The following is a 1,262-nucleotide window of genomic DNA, read 5'->3' as shown; positions in this document are numbered from 1 at the left end:
CATGAGCAAGTGAGGTATCCCCCGCTGCCCAGCTTCTGTGAAGGGGCGGTGTTCCGCCCTGAGCAAGCTGGGCATCCCCAACTATAAGTGCTACCATTTAACTTAAAACTGTGAAATTGGGTCAGATTTAAATTTCAATTTATGTTAAAACATTCTGTAAACTGTGTTAAACTTTGACATTTGTTCCCTCTGTTCAGTGAATAACACTATATCATATTCTGAAAAATATGCTAATTTTCATTTTGAAAAATATCCCTTTTTCCTCTTATGGTAATTATTAATATGAATTAATAGTAGAATTTGATATGGTTCCATATGCCCATAAATACTTTATTGTATATTATCAAATTTAATAATGAATATAATGTACTTCTTTGGACAATTTTTAAAGACCAGTCTACTCTTAAAACAAAAAAATGGAGACGCACTTCTTTAGTTCACACAAATTTCATTTTATTATATATAACCTCAGATAAATTTCAACAAATCATAATTTATTAAAATTATGTCTACTTAAAAATCTCATAGAAGAGTAAAACCATCAAAAATAATAATAAACACACACAACACACACACATCACCCATGTATTGGCAAATTACAATTGCTGTAACAATACATTAGGCATTCCACTGTTAAGGGCTATCAAAATTTCCATCAGTGACAAAAAGATTTGTATCCAAATGGACTGATTTTCCAGAATCCAAGAAAAAGTCTCCTAGGGTTTATTTAAAGATAAATATTTGAACAAATACTTCTTAAATTTAGGAAATTCAGAACATACAATTAAAGAATATTTGCAGTGCAGACTATATTCAATCCTTCCTTCAAAATGTGCCTTTGAGTACATAATTCTGTTTTCTCTATCTAAATTGAGCTGTCCTCCAAGGAAGTTTTCTAAAATGTGTGTCTCTGTGTGATAAATGTTCTAAGACCTAACATGCTTCATTGTATTTTTACTGTGCTCTCAAATTTAATCAATAATTTGGCTTGATGTATAATATCTAGTTTCAAATATCTTTTCCATCTATACAAACCCCCAGCTGTCTTCTTTATATGCTATTACTATTGAGAATTCTGCTGTCAGTATTATTCTTGTACATTTTAGGTGATCTGTTCTTCTCTTGGGCATCATTTATGCTCTTCTATGTTTTTGATATTCTTAAAACTCACCATAATGTATATGAGTGGTTTTGTGTGTGTGTGGATTTTGTTTTGTTTTGTTTCTGATTTCTCATGTTTGGCATCATTTTAAGTCTGGTAA

Source organism: Mustela nivalis (genome assembly GCF_964662115.1).
Source record: "Mustela nivalis genome assembly, contig: HAP1_SCAFFOLD_616, whole genome shotgun sequence".
NCBI lineage: Eukaryota > Metazoa > Chordata > Mammalia > Carnivora > Mustelidae > Mustela > Mustela nivalis.
Note: the sequence above shows the minus strand (reverse complement) of the source record.